The sequence below is a fragment of the Mus musculus genome, chromosome 8 (genome assembly GCF_000001635.26).
Source record: "Mus musculus strain C57BL/6J chromosome 8, GRCm38.p6 C57BL/6J".
Classification (NCBI taxonomy): Eukaryota; Metazoa; Chordata; class Mammalia; order Rodentia; family Muridae; genus Mus; species Mus musculus.
The window spans coordinates 30,122,405-30,147,144 of NC_000074.6; the positions used below are offsets into that span (position 1 = coordinate 30,122,405).

At 37.2% G+C, this 24,740-nt stretch overlaps 1 long non-coding RNA gene across 1 annotated transcript in view; it reads right to left on the reverse strand.

The window, feature by feature from the left end:
* Positions 1 to 20,981, reverse strand: part of Gm39154 — a 31,417-nt gene extending 10,436 nt beyond the window's left edge. The window contains exon 1 of the long non-coding RNA XR_870298.1: positions 20,905 to 20,981. This is a non-coding gene — a long non-coding RNA (predicted gene, 39154). The remainder of the gene's footprint in view (positions 1 to 20,904) is intronic.
* Positions 20,982 to 24,740: the final 3,759 nt, after the last annotated feature.

The following is a 24,740-nucleotide window of genomic DNA, read 5'->3' on the forward strand; positions in this document are numbered from 1 at the left end:
TGGACTAAAAATACTAAGCTTAAAGGTCAATAGAGAAATTCATGGTTGTTTGAGTTTTGCCTACCAATATTCAAAGCTTGAGTGTTGAAAGTAGGGGCATTTGACACTCAAGCAGAACTATTGTTTATTTTAGGATCTACTAGAAACTACTTCAGGGATGCTGAGTGAGAATTCAGGGATACTGAGTGAGAATACAGGGATACTGAGTGAGAATACAGGGATACTGAGTGAGAATACAGGGATACTGAGTGAGAAGCTAATTCACAAATACAGAAAAGACCCATTTTAGAGATTAGCAGCTCATTATCCCAGGAACAAAAAAGAGAAGAGCTGAAAGAAATTAGAAATATATTACATTAGTAATATATTTCTATAATATTCATCCTGTGATATGAAGGTCATGTGATTGACAGAAGCATAAGCCATGAATTCAACTTTCAGCACCTCAGATTAAATGAAAAAACACCAAATCCTGCTTCTTTTTTTTTTTTTTAGAAAAAACCTCCTTGACTACAATTAATGTTTCAGCCCAGACTTGTATATTTCGGCGTTCATCCTTTCACAAACCAGTGTTTATTTGATGAAATGTAACAAAAGTGTAGTCACATTCACTGTTACTTCAGCACATACTTTTTGAACATTCATCATATTTATATTAATTGATTATGGTGACACTAATAAGACAAGAAACATTCAAAGACTAATTTGGCAGGGATGCAGTAAAAGAGATTTATTGCTTATTGCCTTATGACATTTTCCATTTTATCCAGTTTAGAGTGAAAACCATTCATGATTTTGGCAGAGGTATAGGTCAACTTTTCTTGCTACTAGATGATTATTCTTAATTATATACAAAGAATAAACTTATGTAGGAATATTTCAAAATAAGTCAACACATTTACAACCACAAAATTCTGTTTGCTTTAAGCTAGGGCCTATGCTGGTTGATGTGCCAAATACAGAACAGACCCGAATGCCCTTGAACAGCAAATTGCATCAGAATATCGCATCAAATTAATATGGAGTATTAATTAATAATGGTAAGAATCACTCCTGCACTCGTTCTTAGTAATGAGAGGATGGTGGCAACATTTGCTGTGGTAAAATTCATTGGGTTGAAATACTGTTGATGGAAATTCCATGTGACACATATGGCAAGCTACAGGAGAAACGTGAAGCAGAAACTAAATTTGAAGGTTTAAAACCATATTATATGAGACAGAAGAGACAGAGGTAAAACAATAAACAAACAAAACCCAAGTCTGATCCAACACTTATAAGACTATAGAAGAGTACTGGTGAATTAGTAGGCAAAGCACTGTAATGAGACACTGCTAATGCCAGTGTGAAAAGAAATGCCTGGTTAAAGCAGTGGAATTCTAGTTGCATCTGTGTCCATTAAGGACAATGAAATATCCTCTGTCTTCAGAAACAAATGAGAAATAAGATCACATGTTTACAGTGATGCAAACTTAAGAGATTGGCCATTACTGGCCATTATTTCTGGGGGAAAATGGAAATGGTAAGATCTTTTGATGACCCCAGGGACCTGGGTAAGTCAGTTGCCAGGCTGTAGAGCTGAGAGGACACTACAGAGAACACCCTGTTCCCCTTGAGATGAAGAGAGGGATATGTGCCCAGATAGCTCAAGTTAGTTAGGATTTTCAGGGAAGAATGCCAGAGAAGATGAAAAAGACATAGTAGGCATTCCATCGTGTCTACTACCATCCTTCCCAGAACTACAGTAAGTATTATGTTATCACAGGGATAAAAGGAAACAAGGGCCACATAATAACAGAGTGGAAGGATAGGTCATAGGCTTTCTCCAGCAAGAAGTCACTTCCCTTTTCTTGAAAATACAGGGCATAATTTTATCAAATGATAATCAAAATGTTAACCAGTAATGCATGAATTTGAGAGAAATTAAGCCATCCTGGACAACCTTTATTTTATCCCTAGAAATTTTAAAATAATGGTCAGTTCTTTAACTGTCTTTCTCTCCAGGTGAAAAACAGCATTCAAAACTACAAAATTCAAAAATGAAGAAACACTCCATGTAATCAACAGCAAAGACAGAAGCATTTCATGGAGAGATCTGGAAATGAAGAATAAAATGAGAATAGTAAAGTGGCCCTATGCTCAGAATGGTTAAGACAAGTATGTAGAGCAAGGATAGAGATGTGGGAGATAAAAAAAGACATGTGGAAAATAAAATAGCTTATAACAACAGAAAATTCAGCTAACGGAAGAACCTCAGAGAAAAAGATGAGCAAAAATCTTAGTTTTTCTGAAGAAAAAACTAAGCATTGTTATGTGCATATAATGAAAGGCATATGAGAGGGGGCAGCTGATTTTAAAGCTATCTAAGAAATCAGAACTCATGATTTTCAAATTTATGTAAGTATAAACATTCATATTCAAGACACTCAACAAACCGGAGGAAGAATTAAAGTGAAGCTACCAAAGCAAATCATAATCAAATTGCTAAAAATTCATATGACAAGTCATAGAGTCAAAAACACAAAAACTTTATGCCAGAGCAAAATGTTTAAAATTAATGAAGAAAACTTATAAAAAATCTATGTCAAGAACAATAGACTAGATTGACATGTTTAAAATGCTAAATGGAAAAAAATTCCACATATTCTGTTAGCACAGATTTACTATGCAATGAGCATACCTCTCAGAAGTAGTAATGGAATGCTTTTCAGAGAAGCAAAAGGTGCAGTCATTTATCACTATTAGATTAGCACTAAAAAAATTTGTTAAAGAATGCTCTGAATGGATATGAAAAATGACATTGGCTGGAAACAGATCCCAATGAGATATAAGGAAAGCAAGAAAAATTATACATATGTACAATGTACAAAATTATTTTAATAAGTTCAACTACTTTAAAATACTCCTTACAGGATGTAGCTTACTTGATAGAGTGCCTTCTGATAATGCATAAGGCCCTGGCACATATAAGCTCAGGATGATGGTACATGTGTGTAACCCGTGTACTCTAGAAGTAGAGGAAGAAAGTTCAAAGGCCATGGCCATCCTCAACTACAAAATAAGTTTGAGGTGAGCTTAGACAACTTTAGACTTTGTCTAGGAAATAACTTATTAATAAACTTATTAATAAACTTATTAATAACATGAATAATAAGGTCAATGAAAGGGTAAATGTAAAGAAATGAGATGAACTCCATAGTAACAACAGATATAAAAGGTCTGCAAAGATGTCAGAAACAGGAAGGAAGTAACTGTATGCTACTCTAAGACTGTTATATTATAACTGAAAGTCATTTTACTGCTCAGTGTAAAATGAGATGTAAAACCAATTTATGGTAGTTCAAATATTTAAAACAAAAAGGATATAAATTTGGCACTGATGGAGAAAAAAATCATAGTTACTCAATAAAAATCAAGTCATCAATAATGACTGCAAATGGAAAGATGAAATAGATTTAAAAAAAAAAGAGTGTCAACTCAAATAAAGATTCAACTTCGATAGAATCTCCAGAAAATCTACTTTAAATACAAAAGAAGACAGAAGAAAGGGACAAAAAGATATTCAGCATTAAGAGAGGTGCTGATGTTCAATATTACTATCTCAGAAACCACTATTGGATGTGAAGAATGACATTATAGTTTTATAATGGCTTTCAGTAGCTATGGGTAATAAGCAGGGACCTAGACAGACTGGCTGCAGTTTGAGAATGGGTAATACAGCGCATAGTACCAGGGTGAGCAGATTTTCAACAAATTTGCAGCCCGTGTGGGTATAAGCCAATTGTTCTTGACTGACTCCTGGTGGGTACTAGAAAGTCTGCTCTGGAATGACATTTTGTTATAAAATTGTGAAAGATGGGATCATATTAAAGATTCTTACAGAGATTGAGCTTAAACACAGAAAAGAAATATAAGCTTGAACTCTTGGATCCAGCAAGATGGTTTGAATGAGAACGTTCCCCATAGGTTCTTATCGTTGAACACTTAGTACTCAGTTGTTGGTACTCTTTGGAAGGTTTGAGAAGCACAGCCTTGTGGGAGGAAGAACATTACTGGAGGAAGGCTTTGAGAGTTTCAAGCCCTTGTGCCTTTTCTAGTTTCATCTCTCTGCTTCATAGTTGAGGTTCAAGATATGTTCTCTCAGCTTTAGCTCAGCCTCTATGTGATTTACAGCTATGCACTACCTGCCTAACTTCCCAGCCATGATGGATTCTTATCCAGCTAGAACTGTGGACTCAAAAACCCTCTTCACTCTTTAACTTACTTTGTTCATGCTGCTTTTATCACAGGAGTGGTAAAATGACTAACAGAAAGAGCAAAACAGTTTCCTGTGCTAAGAAATTCATGCCTGAAATGAGGACAAAGATTTGCTTTAGGTTTTCCTTGTGCAGGATGGCATTTCTTTGATGATTCACAGGTTTTGAGAACTTTCATGTTCACTGGGCTGGTTATGTTTCAGGGTTTCAGGTTAAAAAAGGGAAAAGGTTAAAATCTAGCTTGACAAAATTGTATATTTACGAGCTCTTCTGAAAAAATAATAATAATTAATAATAATATAAGGATTAATCAGAGCCTTTATTACCTGGAGCACAAAATTAACAGAAAAGTTCTAGGACTGGGAAAATTTTGAAAGTAGAAATACATAGGCCACTCCAAGATTGTAAATACAATGTAACTGAGTCATGTCTGAACAGCTCCCAGATCAGTGCTAGCATTCCAGCTTAGCTTTACCAACAGACATTCTGAATGGCCTTTCCTGAGGTGGTGTCCTTAAGAATACCTCTTTTCAGAGAGAGAGAGAAAACACACTGCCTCATTTTTTTCCATGTGAATCAATTTCAGATATCACAGTAGAGACTTCTACTTCGATAATAAAGTTCATTTGAGGGTGTGAATTCTATTTAATGTGTGTCTGTGTCAGGCAGGATATGTCCCTGTGAGTGAAGATGCCTGAAGAATCTAGAAATTCTTAGATCCCCTGGATCTGGAAATAGAGGCAGCTGTGAGCCACCCAACCTTGGTCCTAGAAAGAAAACTCTTATTTTGTCTCATGTGTGGGGGTTAACTTTGAATCTGCAGATATGTATCAGGTTTTTGTTTAGTTGGTTGGTTTTTGTTTCTTTGTTTGTTTTTGTTTTTATTTTCTGTCCTTTTGTTTTTGCTTTGTTTGTTTTTGCTTTTTTGTTTGTTTGTTTTGTTTTGTTTTGTTTTGTTTTTGAGTAACCATGAAAGTCAGATATTTCCCAAGGGAATTAGAGGAATGTCTTTTAAGAGAGAGATGTTATAATACACTGCTAGAAAGATTAGAAGGGGATAACAGAACAGGAAATGTTAAGTTGGTAGGGCAAAAGGATAGCAGGAGAAGAAGAGGGGATTCGGGGAGTGGTGAATAACACAAAAAGAATTTGGAAAAGCTAATTAAAACCCACTAGCTTAAAAACTTTCTAAACTACACATAAACATTTGCATTGACCTATAACAGGGTAACAATACCCCTCTTAGCCACCACAGAGATGATTGCAGCATCATTATGAAGTAAGATCCATCCCCAGTTTGCAGGCAAGGAGCATGAGTCAGAGAGAAGCAATGCTTCCTGCATTCTTTAAGGGGTGGTTGAGCAGGAAATCAAAACCAGACCCTAGATTCTGAATCTCCTGTTGCTCGGTGAGATAGCATGTGAGAAAAATAGCGATAAAGAAGAGAAAGAAATTGTTTAGTTGTATTGAACACTTTACTATGGTCCAGAGAGATTGCCATTGTGTTTAATTGTCAGAATGATATATCAAATAACTATTACTTCATTATAATTGTGAGAGAAGATAGAGTCAATGGTTACAGATATAATCTTTAACCCTCAAGAAACATTTTTAATAAAAAAATTTTGGGGGAAGAAAAAAACAAATAAGTAGCCCAATGCAAGAAATAGTTTACCTCTTCTGGAATCATGGTCAAGTGAGGTCTCATAGATCTCTGAACATTCCAGAGTATTTGCACTGTTATTAGTACCAGTTACTCTCCAGAGCTTGATGGTAAGTTTATGTTGCTGAAGACACCACATACTTGATCTGTAGAACATAGATAAATCTACCTGGTACTCATATGGAAGCTTTTTCTCTACTGCTTCATGGTGTTGAAGGATGCTGCACACATTACTAGAGGATAAAATTAATCAGAATCTTACCCATCTCTGAAACCTACAATAACGACTGGACAGGTAAGACATGCCTATAGTGAGACAATAGTAGCATAAGCGTTGTGGGAATCACCAACCCTTTCTGATTGAATTTAATTCCTGTTCCATAAGGGAAAACTCATACTTGACACAATTGTTAATACTAGAACCTGTATCTAGGCTTACTTTTGTGTATGGCAGTTGGAAGACAACTTGTGTAAAACAATTCTCTCTTTCCAACACATAGATCTAGAAAGTGAATTCAGGTCCTCTGGATTGACAGCTCATCTTCACCCAGTGAGCTACCTTGTAAGCCCAGATTCTGCATCTACTCACAGTGATCCCTACTTGCTAGTGCATGAGTGTACTTGTGTGCCAATTATACACGCTTTGCATAGACTCTAATAGAGAACCTACTACTATTATTTTGATAAATGAATATGTTAAATTGATTCTTCATGGGTTATTGCTATACCCATAAATTAATGCATCTCTCAATGCTCACATAAGCTTCTATTTGCAGTAGTTAGCCATTAACACAGAAACTGGCCAAGGTTCATAGGATGGGAACCTGAAGTATCCTCAGCCCCAAATGCAACATATACAATGCAGGCCCTTCTACCTAGACTTAGGGACCATTGTGTACATAGGGGTCAGTAAAAGTGTAAGAGCCAGAAGTGGTGGATGACCACAAGTAAATAGTGTCTTGTGCATATATCAGAACAACTGTGCATATGAACTCAGCGTGGTTGTAAGAGAGTGCACAAAGCCTATGAAAACCAATACCTGACCAAATAAACATAGGGATGGAAATTTTCTTTGAGGACATACCCAGTGCTGAGTAGCTAATGACAAGTGTTAGTTGCTAGAAGATGGAGAGTTAATTTTTTTCTGAAGGTAAGCAGTGGTAACTGGATCAGGTTCTACTCGAAGGCAACACACTCAAGAATATATGATGATCACTTGACCATCACAAATTGGCCTTGATGGTTTTGTTTATTAAAGACACAAAACGAGCTGGTTAGGAAAGGAGTGATAGATCAGAGAAGACTTGGGGCACGTGAATATAATCAAAACACAGTGAACAAAATTCACAAAGATCAAAAACAATATTCAGTTTCAAATACACGCTCCATCCCCTATAATAACATAGTAAGCTTTCAAATTACTTCCTTTGGTGTGGCAGTTAGAAGTCAACTTGAGTAAGCCAGTTCTCTCCTTCCAACACATAGATCTAGGAAGTTAATTTAGGTCCTCAGGCTAGACAACACATCTTCTCCCACTGAACTAACATGTAAGCCCAGATTCTGCAGTTACTCACTGCGGTCCCTGCTTGCCCATGCATGAGTGTACTTGTATGCCAAATATATACACTTTATATTTTTACCTGTTAGTGATTGTTTCTCATGTGTAGCACTTTTGGTTGGGAGGCAAAATAGTGGATGGGAGCTGTGCATGTGAATATGGGAAAAAATTACAATCACCTGGAGCTGTTTGCAAGGCCTAACTTTCACCAGCTACTTCTTTTTTATTGAATGTGTGTTGCTTTTTAAGCATTAGTGTTTTGGTGTAAATTTTCTTGTCTGTCCAACAAGAATCTATTACTTTGAAGTGGCGAAATTTAAACCGATAGACTTCAAGTGGAGTGTTTTCATTGTAACGACTTTAGCCAAATCAATGTCCTTTATTGAATGCTTTAACAACACTACTAGTAGGCAAATATGGGTTCACCATTTTTATTAACTTTAAAAAAAGATTTAAATGTCAAATGGCTGCTTCATTTGAATGACAAATTGATATGAAATATAAATGGGTGTGATCAAAAAATTTCAAAATGGATAAATCATCATCTTCCACAATCATGATAGAATGTTGGTAGACCTGGTCATGTGCAGGTCTTGTGCAGCTAACCACAAGTACACTGAGCTCATGAGTGTAGTGTTTATGCCAGGAACAACAGACACCTTTTGCTGGTACCTCTTTCTATCGAATTTGATGTTTCCTGAGCACTGGATGTGGTGATAAAGCTGACCCTTTAGGAGAGAAGAGAGGACTACATTTTCCTCAAAGATTTAGCCACTTCTCAGTTATCCTTGATTTAGTACATAACGATGACCTGTGCCTGGTAAAGAAAATATAATTAAACTCAGTGGGCCACACAACCTAATAAAAAAGACAGAAATATGGAATGGAACTTGTGAAGAAGTCTTGTATCAATAAAAGCATGAAACAGTCAAACAATAATTTAAATGTTTAAACATATAAAACAGAAAGTAAAAGATTACATATCTATAATGTGATCTGGCTACTCCAACATTCTTCACACAACAAGCAATGTAGCTAATAGTCAAAAGTCAATAAAGAGTGAATTCAGAAATACCGTGTACTAACCATGTCCAAAGCCAATGTACAATTATTGTACCCTAAAACAGAATATGTGTTATTCTCATGTGCACCCTAACAATCTCTGAGACATTGTTCAATTTATCAAACTAGATATCATGATAGTTAAAAAGATTTCTCAATAATCTCACCATAAATGTGACAGAATAGGAACTGTCTGACTTTATCCTGAGGAGATTAGAATATTTGTCTAACAGTGAGCCTTTTTGCAGATCAAACATGTTTCTGTCTTGCCTGGGTCAACATTGATAGAGAGGATGCAGTCACTAAAAACACAAATGTGTTTGCACTAGCATACAATGAATCACTATCACTTTTCTCCTTAGGAGATTATAAGGAGATGGGAAAAAACCCCTGCCTTGGTTCTCCATGGTAACAAGAATGGTATTGGCTCTCTTTCAGATTTTCATAGTTTTGTGAGACTAATTTTATCTCAGAAATCATAGAGCCCTCAACATATTCTAAATACCATGGTGTCAGCAAGAACAGGAAAACACTACTAGTCAGAAGCAGGTGCAGAACTTACAGTAAACCAGAAACTACGGATATTTTTCTGAATATGAAGCTAGCACATGCCTTGTAATTCGATGTTGTAATTACAAATCCAGTGAAAACAGAGGTATGTAATTTTCTGTGGAATCCTCCATATTGTTAACCAGGCTGATAAATGCTGTTATTCATCAGTAAAAAAAAGAAAAAACCCACCTATACACATGTGGAGATATGACTATTTTTTAAAGACACACACACATAAACTGCCAACAATTACCTCTAAGTGATTAAAGCATTTGTTATCAATCATAACTGCATTTTAACTAAGAATCAAATGAGATGCTAAAACATGTATAGACTCAAAAAAGACAGCAAGATCTTTAAAAGGAACAGAGATATTTGCATCATGCTTCTTGGCTTTAAAACATTAAGAATCTGTTACCTTTGATGCAGCATGGTATTGCATAGCAATAGATATGGACCCTTGGATTCAGATAACACAGAGCTAAAACCACTAATACATGACTACCAGAATTTTTAAAATTGAGGAGAATAAAATCTATTCAAGGAAAAGTGAATATTTTAACAATATAAATAAATAAGACAGGGACCTCTACTAGTCAAAAACAACAACAACAAAAACATAAGCAAATAAAACAACAACAACAAAAACAAAACAAACCAGAAAATCTGGCCTGTCTCATTTCTAGTAAATAAGTTGATTTGCAGTTAAGTCTCCAAGAAGGACTCAGAGGATATTACTCAATTAAATTCTACCTAACAGTGAAGCCATAGGTAGTGAGTACTGTAAGCCACTGTTGTTTTAGGAAATGGGAAAAAGAGGAAACATTTTTCTTAGTATGAAGAACAGAACTAATATCAGTTTTCATGATGAGTCCTTCCATCTGAGCTCTCCAACAGCACAAGGGTGCTTCCATTTGTCATTACTTTTCCTCCGGAAGTCCTGCTTGGTACAGTAGCAAGAATCAAAAGTGACAAAAGTACCAGATAAGAAGGAAAATTGTATTTGAAATAGTTATATATGTAAAAATTTTCATAGACAGTAAAAGTGGGGTATTAGGCCTAGCAGGTACGTTTAGCATATTTGAAGGTTGTAAGATGAACCAACAATCCCGCAATACCTCTCCTGGGCATATATCCAGAAGATGTTCCAACTAGTAAGAAAGAAACATGCTCTGCTATGTTCATAGCAGCCTTATTTATAATAGCCAGAAGCTGGAAAGAACCCAGATGCCCCTCAACAGAGGCATGGATACAAAAAATGTGGTACATTTAATACCTGAGTATTACTCAGCTATTAAAAAGAATGAATTTATGAAATTCCTAGGCAAATGGTTGGACCTGGAGGGCATTATCCTGAGTGATATAACCCAATCACAAAATAACTCAAATGATATATACTCACTGATAAGTGGATATTAGCCCAGAAGCTTAAAATACCCATGATATAAGTTACAATTTGCAAAACACATGAAACTGAAGAAGAACAAAGACCAAAGTGTGGACACTTTGCCCCTTCTTAGAATTGGGAACAAAACACCCATGGAAGGAGTTACAGAGACAAAGTTTGGAGCTGTGATGAAGGATGGTCCATCTAGAGACTGCCATTTCCAGGGATCCATCCCATAATCAGCCTCCAAACGCAGACACCATTGCATACACTAGCAAGATTTTGCTGATAGGACCATGATAGAGCTGTCTCTATTGAGACTAAGCCGGGGCCTAGCAAACACATAAGTGGATGTTCACAGTCAGCTATTGGATGGATCACAGAGCCCCCAATGGAGGAGCTAGAGAAAATACCCAAGGAGCTAAAGGGATCTGCAACCCTATAGGTGGAACAACATTATGAACTAACCAGTACCCAGGAGCTCTTGACTCAAGCTGCATATGTATCAAAAGATGGCCTACTTGGCCATCACTGGAAAGAGAGGCCCATTGGACTTGCAAACTTGATATGCCCCAGTACAGGGGAACGCCAGGTTCAATAAGTGGGAGTGGGTGGGTAGGGGAGTGTGGGGGAGGGTATGGGGGACTTTTGGGATAGCATTGGAAATGTAAATAAGGAAAATACCTAATTTTAAAAAAAGTATAAAATTTCACTAAAGATGCCAAAGAACTATATTGAAATTAGACCCATCCTTCATCAAAAAAGCTTCTCTTCGCAACAGATGAAGGCCATTCATTCTAGAAAACCACAACTGGTCAAAATTAAGACAACAATCAATCATAAGACCCCTGACCATGGAGATATGTACAACATAGCTCCTGCATGTAAGGGTCAGGAAACATTGTGGAAGTGGCAGGAAGCTGTAGGAGCCAGAGGGTCAGAAAATCTCCTGTAACTTTGTGTCTCCTGGAAATTTGAGAAAAACTTCAACAACCAAATATCAACAATACGGCTGCCCAAACAAGACCTGAACAGTAATAATACTAAAAGTTCTATTTACATGAAGGTGGGTATTCTTATTGGGCTCCACCATAAAAAAATAACTACCAGGAACTGAGGAATTTTCAAAGCAAGAGAATTTGTCATCCTAGGATGAGCTCCCTCAGTGGTTCTTCAGTATTCATTGGTCAGCCCTGAAACCACATACATGAAAGGATAGACTTAGCAGTCTGTGAACATGAGTGTGCATGCCTGTGTGTGCGTGCATGCATGCTTGCATGTGTGTGTGTGTGTGTGTGTGTGCATGCTTGAGTGTGTGTGTGTGTGTGTGTGTGTGTGTGTGTTTGAAACAATGACAATTGAGTAATGTGATTGAATTTCGAAAGATAGGGACAGGTAGAGATGAGTACTAGATAGAAGAAAAGAAAGGAAGGAAATACACATAATTATATCTTTTTGTTTAAACGAAAAAAACTGGACCTAAATAAGAAAATACATGGATTTCATATCTTAGAATATCCGAATCTGTCCTATTGTAAACTTCTGTTGTCTACCAATTAACATATCGACCTAGTATAATCTGAACTACATGTAATAAAGATAGCAGGGAAGAAAACTGGGACTTGTAGGAAGAGTTCAGAAGTCATTTACATATCTACACTGAAAAATTGACTCCTAGCATCTTTCTGGAGCACTGAGTTCATTCTAAAAGCTGCACCCAGGGTCAGGTAGAACCATGTCAAAAATAGAAGAATATGATTCTTGCTCATATGGAGTTTCTACTAAGTGTGTGCAGGCCCAAGTTATCAGTAATTAATAGATAAATAACATTTCATGAGCTAAGAAATGCCATAGAGAAAATGAAGCAGGTTGCTGGGCTTGGGAGTCTCTTCAGGACACTGTAAGGATGACTATAGATAAGATACAGAGAAAGCTGTTCCCTTTGAGGAGAGCCTTGAATGAATAGCTAGGTTAATGGACCACCTGGGAGTATAAATTGTGAATTTAAGAAAAATACCTAAGCAGATAATAAAAGCAGTTATTAGAATTCCTTGCAAGCTGCACCACATCCCTAGCCTGATACAATCTAATTCCCAAGCTGACCTTCGAATCTGCAGTGTCCGGACTCCGGGGCCAGTAATATTTTTCTAAAAGACTCTTACCCAGTGGGAAATGTACAATTTTAAATTCAGAAGAGAAAAAAATCACAGTGGTAAGGAAAACATAACAAGACACAGAGGCTGTGTTAATTTTCCACCTCCCCAAGGGCCTGGGGCCTCATTCTGTTCTATTTCCTAACAGCTGGCAGGCTTTTTGTTCTTTTCCACTGTAACTGTTTCTCCAGCAGGTGAAGCTCCATTTGGCATCCAGGGCATAGATTGTTAGAAGCGGGGGCCCCATGACATTTCATTAAGTTAGAATTTCTACATTTAGTACCAGACTACTGGAGCCTTGTTAAAAGCACTTAATTGCAGTCTCTTTCGAAGGCTGTAGCTGTACGTGGAGATTCTACTTCGTGTTAATTTCTTGTGCATTACCCCCAAGGTCTTCCTGCTGCTTGGTGTATTTAAAGGCTTTCTCCCTCTTTCCTTTCTGTCTTTGCCACCCTCCCCTACTCCCCCATAACCCGGGATGCTTCTCTCAGCTCTTATAGGTTGCACTTACTTGATGATGTGATGGCTCTGTGCCTGAATGCCAAAATGTTTTGTATCACCATGTGTCTTCATGTAGTATTGAAGTCGGGAATGCAAGATGGTGCTCACCCAATGTCTTAGAACATTGTCTTAAGAACCCTCATTGATGCAATAAACAATTTAAATAGAATAGTTCTGGGTCTTTTGAAAGCAGTCTATTTTTAAATAACCTAACTTCTATCTTTAGCTGATCCTCCTGAAACCCTATGCCCACTGAATAAACAATCTGATGCTGTACTCAAACATGGGGAGAGAAAGTGTTGCCAGTGTGTCTGTCACTTGTTGCTCTAAATTCTCATTCTTGCTGACATTCAGATGTGCCAGCAGAGGTTCAGCACAAAGCTCTATTTCCTCCTTTAATGCTCATGACAGAGTCAATTTTAAAGAAGGGCATTGTTTTTTTTTTTCTCCTGTTTTTACGGATCAGCAATGGAACCACAGACAGTGTAAGCATCTTGTTCAAGCTTGTCAGCTATGTAAAATGGTAGAAAAAGATCCAAGTTCATGTGTCCAACAAAAAGCGCACCAGTTAGGACAGCCCTTTTCCAAAGAAGACAGACTGTCTCCTTCACAGTGTCTCTTTCCCAGCATCCTCCATGCATGCTCCTTTTCACTTTTTAAAGACACTCCTGCTGAATTATACATTTACCATGTCAGAGTGTCAAAAAAACTGGGCATCCAAACTCCCAAGTTGAATGAGACATTTTTATGCACCCAGCTTCCTCTCCCATCTTTTCAGTGTCCTTAAGAACCCCAACAGACCACGTCGGGTCTTCCATCTCTGAGGCCTTCATTCCCTACACCACTGATGGTGTACTTTCTGACACACAGGTATGAATGCCACCCATGAACCCCTCCTAGGCTGCCCACTGGACAACTCTCTATGTTTACCCTTGTTAATTCACAAACTTAGATGACTCTACCATTTAAGCCCTACCTTGTGACAACTCTCAGCCCTCTTTATATCATATGTGATTTTTGTCACATGTCACCCCACTCAACACACATATGCCATTGATTGGAACGCTTTTTCCTATATTTCAAAGTCTTTTAAAATCCAGCTCACAAGTCATCTCTGCAGAGGTGATTTGGCAATTTTCCATGTTTTCACAAAGAACTGAAGAATGTATTCTGTCTGTCTATGATCCTTTGCTTTCTTGGAGGCAACCCCCATCTTATCCATTTTCTTCATACATAACCTACTACCTAAACAGGGAATTGCTTCCACAAGAGAAAGAGTAGTATCCTTTATACATAGGAGTAGCTGACAAACATGGCTGATGAATAATGCTTAAATATTATATACCATAAAACAGATAATTCCATCCAGCACTGATTATACTGAACACATGAATCACAACTATGGAGACTCCAACTCCTCTGAATCCATGCCCATCTTTAAAGAAATTCTTTCTCACAAGATCTGTTTTTCTGAAATAAAAACCACAGCATACTGAACCTTATGTTGGATTCTTTAGCGAAGGAAAGCCCAAGGATGTTTGGTGATCTTATGTGTCAAGTATTGATGGTATCTCTTTTCCACACAATCACAGTACCCTCTCCTTAACACTTACTTGGATTCAGGGGTCACCATATTTGTCTTTCATGCCTCTGCGAGCATTCATGTCCACACATCTCCACTACTTGTAAATCTTGACTTGATCTCACTCTCTACTCATTTCCCCCACTGCAATTAAATCAGTTCCTGTGGTTTTACTTGGCTATTCCTCTAGCTAGCAGACCAACTCCTGGGAGTTTTATGGAATGAAAATACTAAGATAGCTCACTTATTTTCTATGGAAGTAATCAATAAAATACACTAGGAGGGGGGACATAAAAAATATTCTGAAGTGAGTATGCTTTATATTAACTGCTCTTTCCACTGGTATATCATATGACCAGTAGCTTCACAGAGAACCATGTTTCTGCACATGTTTAAGGCTAACTTTGTGCTCGAGAACTGTGAATGAAATGCTGAGAGTTACAATTACATAGGAGACTCACTTCAGAAATATTCCAGAATATTCTGGTTATGTTTTGGTAAAACTATCAAACTTAGGGGAAAAAACAACCAGTAGTAGAGGCTCCTAGAGGGTCTTTATTTCTAAGTATGTTTAGCTGAAATACCTAGTTTCTGACTGGGATGCACTACCTACTGGTTTAGAAACTTTGTAATTATCAAATTTAAAACTCAAAAGTTTTAATTTTATCTCAGAGTTTATCACTGAAGCAGATATAAGGCAAAAATTACAAGAAAGTAGCTAGGGATATAGATCATTTGGTGAAGTGTACTTAAATACCTGGGTTTAATCTCCAGCACCCAAAATACGTGGTGGAGTGGTACATGACTGAAATTCTTGCAATATGGCTGTAGATCCAGGTAGAACATAGATTCAAAGTCATCCTTTGCTACTTGGTGAGTTTGAGGATAGGCTGGCTACATGAATCCATGTCACAAAAGCCAACACTCATAAATATGCAAATAGTTTTCTAATTCTTTATTAAATTGAATGAGTTTCCACTGACAGCTTATATATGGATCTGGGAAAGGTAAAGTCTTCAAGATTCTGTTTAGGTATGAATAGATTTTAAACAAAGAAGGAGAGAAGAGAAGAGAAGAGAAGAGAAGAGAAGAGAAGAGAAGAGAAGAGAAGAGAAGAGAAGAGAAGAGAAGAGAAGAGAAGAGAAGAGAAGAGAAACCCACTCCATGCTCCATATTAGCTAGTTTGCCCATCTGCCTAGGCATAGATAAGAAACAAATCAGTACACAGACACTCTATTACATACCTTGCGCAACAGTAAGCCAACCAAAACTAAATTCCTGGAAGAAATGCTGTTAGTCATTACGTTACACTTTTACTCTCTCCAAGGAAATTGACTTAAATTGCTGCACATTTGAACTTAATTTCTAGCTTACTCTAAGTGGATTAAATCACATTGCAATCTTGTTATCTCATAAGGCCTATATTAAAATGTACATCCAGGTATTAATTTCACTCCTTACCAATTATTATATTTGAGTTTAACTACAGCTTTCTTGAGCTAAATCACAGTTACTGAACTGGAATTCCCAGAAAGTACAACTCTGTTACAAGTCTCAAATTTCTATATTCATCTTGTTTCTACATTGATGTAACATCTCCCCTTTTATGTAAATTAGTACAACTAGGAGCGATAAGATAATAAACAAATCCATCAATGAAGGAGTCTTCTAGGATGTGACATGGTTCTTACAACTTACTGGGTTCTTCCCTAGCTAAATGGAAGCTGCAAAGGGTTCTTCCTACTAAATATCATCAGAGTCCTTGGTGACTTGTTTTCGTGAGCACATTTGGCAGAGGAAGAATTAATTCAGAAGCCTCTTCATGTAGTTAAAAAAATGATCGGACTGGGAAGTTGCACTCCTCCATAGGAGAGGACTGATTAGAACCTGAGCAGATCTGGGATTGCACATGATGGCTGTTTTCCAGCCTTAACAGTTTATACTGCAGCCACCTTTCAGCTATGGTGATTTTAATGCTGTTTGGTGCAATTCTGTGTTGTTTTACGTTTACCTTGGGCATTCTATTATCCTTACACAATTTTAATTAATGCATTATACTCTATAGTGAGTGAAATACCAAGTAACTGAATTCCATTTTCTCATTCAAGGTCATGTCCATTGCTCATTAAATAGTATGTGTTCTAATGATGGTAGGACCCTCATCTGCATTAAAGTTTTGGCATCATCGATTAAGAGCCATTCAGCAATATGCACTTACGGTTTCAACAGTGCAGCTGCTTCCTTGGACTAGGCCCAAAGATAAGTTTGCTGAAGGGTTTGCAAGAGTCTTGAGCTCCCAGGTGATAGCTTCTATGATACTGTGGTTTTCAACACTTCCTGCTTCTTCCTCATGAAAACTATGAGACTCTTGACTATGGTGTGGAGCTGCCTTCTCTTTGAAAATCTTAGATTCCTCATTGAAACCTCTCTCTTAAGGATATTCTTATGAGATCATTGGGACATAGACTGCCTGGGTCATGGGAAAGGCTGTTTATGGGCCAGAGACATTGATGAGAATTGCATTTATATGCACTTCAGGACTGCATTGAAATTGTCCTTATGGCACCTTAGCATCTTTCTCCTTTTTTATCACAGTTTCGTTAGCTTGCTTTAATCTAGTTTCAGTTTGTCTTTAGTTTTCTTTTAACATCTGAGGAAGGAGAAGCCTGAAAAGTCAGCAGATGGCCAGAGTATAAAGAAATGATGCTATTTCAGTTGTACTTCCTAAAGGAAGGAGGTGTTACAGATGATAACAGCCAAGATTGTACTGAATTAAAAAAAAAAAACAAGAACAAAAACAAACAAACAAACAAAAAACCTACCCTAACCTGAGAGGGTTGCTAAAAATGTGCAATATTCAAGAGGCCAAGCAACATTAACAGAATTAAGTGGGTCTCAATATTCTCACAACATATCATTTAATATTATCCAGAATGACAAAGTAAATCTGGTGGGGAAAGTCAAATCAAAGAAATTTCATCAATTTTTCAAATTCAGCATAATATCACCTCATATTTTAATATTCTACTCTATTATCCATTATCCAGCCTGATCTAAACATTAAGAAGAATTGATCTATATAGCTTCCTTGATTACGAATGGAGACATCACCTTTCATTGAAGAAACTGCCTCCTCAAATTTCTGTTTAATTCTTTTCAGACTGTAAATAGATAAACATGGGTTGATTTTAGATATGTGTGTTTATTACTGAAGATTTTTTTCTATAAATTCCTCGTAAGTAGTTATTGACTTATACCCTAAGAAATTATCCTTAGGCTAAAGAGATTGGTTATATCATGTTAGTAAAAAAATAATAATAAAGAGCATGCTAACTCATATAGCAAGAAACAGGAACAGAGGAGAGATGATAAATCAGGTCAGCAGGGAAAAATATCTTAAAGATATTAGGACATTTACAGACAAGTTTAGGTATCAAATTACGTGCAGAGATTCACTGGAAACCCTTGAGAAATGAGCAAAATGATATGGAGAATATGGTATGTGAATAACCTCAAGGGAGTGTGCGCAACTCAAGAATGAAGCACCTGCTTTTCTCACATGATAACATGCATCATATTAATGATGGTTGATGCGGAGGCCAGACTATGAGCACCAAGGACCCTGAAATCTTAAGTAGTACTTAATGAAGTTTTGCCACAATTTAGTAAATCACCTATTCAGGGTAAAGGATGAATTTGAAATCGTATACAGAGTTATCACCATTTATAAACAATGAGATAAGGTGTAAATATGGGTACTCTAAAAGGAAGAATTGTTTTAGATGTTAGACTGTCAGATAAGATGGTTTGAGGAAAATCATGGGGCTACAAATACACATCAAATATGTCTTGTACTGAATCTGGCTAGGTATCATCTGAAGGAATACATAGTAAAATTCTGAAGAAAAGCAAAGAAGAAGGCAAGGATAACATCCTCACAACAGCAACTTGGCAGACATTGGCTTACCCTTCAAAGGTTTGTGAACACCGAACAATTGCAGCTATGCATGGAAAGACCGTGGGAGGCAAGGCAGACTGTTGCAAGGGGAGAACATAACATAACAGAGGAGCAGTTTGCAGCTAGAAAGGTCAATTTTCACACCCTTGCTCATCAGATAATGGTGATCAGAGATGTCTAGAGCACAGGTCCTCTGCATTCTTGAAAGAAGTGAAGAGATATTAGAAATAAAATATACATCTACTACATACATACATACATACATACATACATACATACATACATACATACATGCATACATATAATTATAAGTAAAATGGTTCTTTAAAGAGCTGAACTTCTTCAAATGATATTAATTTTGTGTTCTTAGAGGCCAGTCTGAACAAAAGTGTTAATCTAACCCAGTTTTCTGCCTTTTGTTATTATCATCCATGAATACTATGGTTACATCATTTGCCCCACTATGTGTACTCCACTCCAACAATTCCCCAGGTCACCCTCAAATTCATGATTTTTTTTTCATTACCATTAACTCCACACACACCCCCAGATACACACTCAATGCATTTTTAAACAGATATGTTATTTAAAACATCCTCAATGTTCTTTTTACCCCTTCTGTGCCTCATTTCCTGCCTTGGCCTCCTCACCTTCCCAGTTAAATCACTGCCCCCTATCTTTTTAGGCCTCATTGTGCCTGTGTCGTACAGTTTCTCTCTTTAAGAGCTCTTCTTTGACCACACCCCATGGTTCCTTTTGACTTTTCTAGTCCCTGTGGTAACTCCGAGTTATATCTTGCATGTAAAGATTTATATCTGGGACTGGGTTACTGCATTCAGTATCGAATTTTCTAGTTCTATCTATTTACCGGAAAATATCACAATTTGGTTTTTTATTCTTTACAGATAAATTGAATTCTGCTGTGTATGTGTATCACGATTTCATTATCTGTTCACCCAATGAAGAACATTACAGGTTGCTTTTATTACCTAGCTATTGTGAACATAGTAACAGCAAACATCTGAGTGAGTATATGCAGAAGAGATTGTACATAATCAAGGAAGCGAAAGACATCTACAATGTAAAACCTTCAGTCTCTGGAGAGATTGAGAGAGATGCTATGAGATGAAATGATCCCACTGTGGTTATGAGTTGGTAAAATTAATACTGTAAAAATAATTACACTAGCAAAAACAATTCACAGGTTCAATGTAATACCCACAATATCTCCTTATATTCTTCACAGAGATATAAATTAAAAATCTAAAATTCATATGGAATTACAAAGGATCATTGATAGATGATAGGCAAAGCAATACTTGGAAAAAATATGAATGCTGTAGGAATTACCTTACCAGAGTTCAAGCTATATTATAGAGAGACAGTCATAAAAAACAGGATGATTCTGGTACAAACACAGGCATCTAGAAAAATGGAGTAAAAGAGAAGAAACAAACAGGAGGTAATCTAATCACAATATCAGATACTTGATAAAGGTAGAAAAAACGAGTAGAGAAAGATAGCGTCTTGAATAAATGAGGATCAGAAAATGGGGTGCATACTTGTAGAAATATGAAATTAGACCCATTTGTACTATCATGCTCAGAAATCAATTCCAAATAAATAAAAAGTCATCAATGTGAAATCTGAAATGCTGAAACTTCTATTTAAAAAAATCACAGGTAGTAGTACCCTTGGAGATACAAGCAATAGAAAAGGGCTTTCTGAATAGCATTCCTTCTAACTAGGAATTAAGATCAACAACTGACAAATGGAACTTTATAAAACTAAAACAGTTCTGTACAGCTAAGGAAACAATCCAATGAAAGAAAGACCACATAACGGGAGGGAATACTTGTTACCTACATATCTGATAGAGGATTCATGTTCAAAATACAAAATAACCCCAAAACCAAATAATCAAAACAAATGATCTATTTAAAACAATAAACTAAGGGTTTTAACATTTCTGGAAATAAAAAAAATGCCCAATAAATATCTTTAAAAGTTATCAAAATACTTGTTAGGGAAATACAAATAAAAATTAATTGAGATTTCATCTTATGCCAGTCAGTATGGCTTAATTTCCAGGAAACAACTGACATGGAATATTGATGATGATAGCTGATAAGGCAATGCTCATTTGTTTTTGGTGGAATCACAAACTGGTAGAGCCGTTATGGGAGTCAGTGTTAAGAATTCCCTTTAAAAAAAATCTAAAATAAGACCTACCATATGGTCCATATGTCTTGCACGCGCCCAACTGGCCAGGAAGAATGACACTGCAACAGGATCCTTCTGCACACGTTTATTCAGTCCTGTTTCTTCTTGTTTATATCTCCCTTGTTTATATATCTCCCTTGTTTATATCTCCCGAACCCTGGGCCTCTTACTCTTTTATACTCTCAGTTCCCATCCACGCACAGCAGGTCACCCCACTTCACCAGGCACGCAGCCTCAGCTAATCAGGGCAGCAGGGGCATATCTCCATCAAAATGGATTCACCAGTATCCTGGTACACCTGTGCAGCTCTCAAGATGTTTGTGGCTTATATGAGGAAGTCAGGTGCAAGTCATACGACTTAGCTGCAGTCCCTGGCGCCTTTGGGATTGCTGCCACACCCGCTCCTCACACATATGTACCACTCCTTGGCAAAACTTACCAATCTTAATATAGTATAGATTTATATTTTTGAATCAGTCTTCAAAAATGTGGATGCTCTCTGAGTGTACTGCTGTGTGTAATGACCTAGAAATGAAAGCAGTGTTGGACAGAAAGACTTGAGGCAGTTTTCCCAAGTTGCAGTATATAGGAAAGTCCTGCATTTCTTCCCAATCTTTAGTAGCAGTGTAAACAAGTAGCTCAAAGCTACATTCGATATATCAGAAATAGATTCTGGAGTGAATCTTTTATTCTTAAATGTGAGTTCAGAGGGAAAAATGCAGGAACTGGATCTTACAGACGATGTCATTCTGCAAGAAAAGGAACCAGGGTCCTTTGGGAAATGTTCAGATCTCAAGACAAAGTAGTATTAGAAATAGTTTTTTTGAGACCAAAAGTTAGGGGATAGTTCCAAAAACCAGAAACCATGGAAGTCAGATTGAAGAAGCCCCTATAGCCTCCTCTGGTAAAAGATTAATGAAGTAGACAGTGGCACTGATAAATAAAAACATATATGTTCAAACAAATAATCATACATCTGAGATGAGCTCCAGATAGCACAAAATCTATCTCCACAGAAGTCTCATTCATATATGCAAGGAGAATGACAGCAATGCCAAATCTCTGTGAGGGGAGACTCAGACTAAAGGTGTTTCAGAAAATGAAATAGATGCTGTAATTTCTTCATGAAAGTGAAAGAATCAGGAGATTACAGGCTCAAACTGCCTTCCCAGGGGATTCTGGAATCAGTTTAGGACGAGTTGTCAGCTTTTTCATCTTGATTATCTGGAGGAGGATTGTATTAGTTGGCCATTCGCTGTTTTCTTTCCCCCTGTCAGGAGCTTCTGTGAATGCATTCAGTGTTCTGGGGAGTCATTTTTGTTGTTGTTGTTTGTTGTTGTTGTTTAGAAACATGCAGCTCAATAAGGGATGGTTTTTGGTGTTCTTTGGGCTCTGAAGTCTTCCCTTATTGTTTATCTTTTTGTTTTACTGTTTCTTTTCCAAGGAAATGGGGTTTTCTTTCACCCCCTCCTCCCCCAGTAGCACAGTTCCCCATTGCATCCAACTCTAGTTCTTTCCTATGGTTACTGGCCTGGTCATCCACCACCATCTGTAGTTGTCCTCTCTCCTCTCCCAGGTCTCTTTCTCATATGCATACACTTCTCAGCAGCACTTTGCAAGAGGAGCTATGCTGGGGGTTTTATTAATACTTATTTGTATGTATATCGACTGTTTGAATTATATGAAATGTTCTTCATTCTACTAATACTGCTTAATGTGATTCATTTGTGCATCATTTTTCGTTTTGTTATTTTCTTTTTTTTGCCCATAGAAAAAGAAATGGAGAAATTTAGAGTTTGGTAGGAACCCTTTCTTTGTCTATATGATTGCAAAAACAGAATTTTTTCCTAACAAAAGTCAGGCTAGGTTTTTTGTTTTGATTTGGTTTTTCTATTGTTTTGTTTTGTTTTGTTTTGTTTTTCTTCCATAGCAAGAAAGGCATAGCGTTTCCTTTAGCCATTGTTTTAAGGTTCATTCAAAATATCTTCTCGAAATGTAAATGAGCTAAATACCTAATAAAAAATGGAAAAAAAAATAAAGGTAATAATGGCCTCAAAAAAACAAAACAAAACAAAACAAAACAAAAAAAACAAAATATCTTCTCTATTGTATTTTTCAGATTTTTTTTTCTTAATTTATTTCTTTATTCACTTTACATCCTGATCACAGGATCCCCTCACCCTCCTCCTTCTGCTGTGAGAAAGGGAAGGGCCCTCTAGGTGTCACCAGATGTGGCACTTCACGTTACTGCAGGATTCAGCACAACCTCTTCCTCTAAAGCCAGGTAAGGCAATCCACTTAGGGAAACAGGCAACAGAGTCAGGAACAGCCCCCACTTCAGTTGTTGGGTGACTTGCATAAAGACCAAGCTACACATCTTCTACATATGTGCAGAGAGCCTAGGTCCAGTTTATGTTTGATCTTTGGTTGGTGGTTCATACTCTGGAAGCTGCCAAGGGTCCAAGTTAGTTACCTGCTGATCTGGTGAGGTCAGTATACTATTTAGTTCCTTAAGTCCTTCCCCTTATTCTTCCATATGACTCCCAAACTCTGTCAACCGTTTGGTTGTGGGTCTCTGAGTCTGTTTCCACTGGCTGCTGGATGGAGCCAGAACTCTCAGAGGACACTTATGCTGACTGAGACAGATGCAGGAACTTAGAGCCAACCATTGGTCTGAGGTCTGGGATCTCTATGGAAGAGTTGGGAGAAGGATTGCAGGAGCTGAAAGTGAAGACAACCCCATAGGACAAACGATGGAATCAACTAATTCTGACCCCTCAAAGCACCCAAAGACTAAGCCACCAACCAAAGAGCATACATGGAATGTTCTGTGGCCTCCAGCACATATGTGCCAGAGGACTGCCTTTTCTGGCTTCAGTGGGAGAGCATGTGCCTAATCGTGTAGAAACTTAATGCCCCAGGGAATGGGGATGCTGGGAGGATGATGAGGGTGAGGGAGCACACTCTCAGAGGCCAAGGGGAGTGGGATAGGGTGAATAACTCTAGGAGGGAACATTGGGAAAAGAGGCCACATTTGGAATGTGAATAAATAAAATAATTTAATTAAAAAATTCTTAACTGATATTTATTATTATAGTCATGTTTTAATTTATATCCTGAAAAATCTTTATGACAGGACCTTTTGCTCTGCTTACTAGTTTCATTATTTGGCTCATATAATATGTTTAAATGGACTGATTTTATTGCAGGAAGGGTGTGATTTCTGTTTCTTCATGCTTAGTTTTAGTGTTATATGGTGTCCTGGAGCGATTTCTGACTTTTTACCTCTCGTATGCAAGTGTTGTGAGTTCTAATAGAAAGTTTTTTCCTTGCTTAGTGTAAGCTTTTGCTGGAGATAGATCACGTAATTGATATCCTTAGACTTATGTCAGTCTTAATCTAAGGTATAGTTCTTATTCCCTTTCTATTTCTATTCTGATCCCTTTTCTAAACATCTCAATGCAGTGGCGTCTTTATTTTCTCTAGGTCACACTAGTACTTACCTCTAAGTCCAGGGTTCTTTCTGGTATGATATGGTACTTCTAATTTTTACAGAGACTTAATTTGCACCCCTTATAAAAATCTCAGTGAATGGTGTGAATCTGCCTACAGACTCTCTGAACAACTGAAGCTTTCATCTTTTAGATAGACACTCTGCAGTAATTTCACCTTGATGCTCAAACTCTGCCCCCTCAACTCATTGATGAAGCATCAACAAATCTAGTCCTATGATTGAGACTCCGGAAATCACTTGGGTTCAGAATGTTTAAGTTCCTTCTGTCAATATCATATTGCTTCACTGCCGTTCATCCAGTGCAAGAAAACCCTCGTCCAAGTATGCCTCA